Raw genomic sequence first — 241 nt, 5'->3', positions numbered from 1 at the left:
GTCCAGAGCAGAGGGGATGACCAGCAAGAGCTGGGGACAGTGGGGACATTTCCACCTACTGCTTCCAGCCTTTGCCAGAGCCCAGCGGAGCCCCCCAGCTCCAACCCCACCTCGGGGTCCACAGCAAAGACAGAACTGGGTCGGGGTCCCACATTCCGGTGGTGGCTGGGGCAAAGCAGGGATCTGGGCAACCATGAGCCTCCTCCCCGCACAGCCGTTGACACTGGGAGCCACCGGATTG

This window comes from Merops nubicus, unplaced genomic scaffold, assembly GCF_000691845.1.
Source record: "Merops nubicus isolate BGI_N331 unplaced genomic scaffold, ASM69184v1 scaffold27420, whole genome shotgun sequence".
Taxonomy (NCBI): Eukaryota; Metazoa; Chordata; class Aves; order Coraciiformes; family Meropidae; genus Merops; species Merops nubicus.
The sequence above is the reverse complement of the archived record's forward strand: the minus strand, read 5'-3'. Positions refer to the sequence as shown.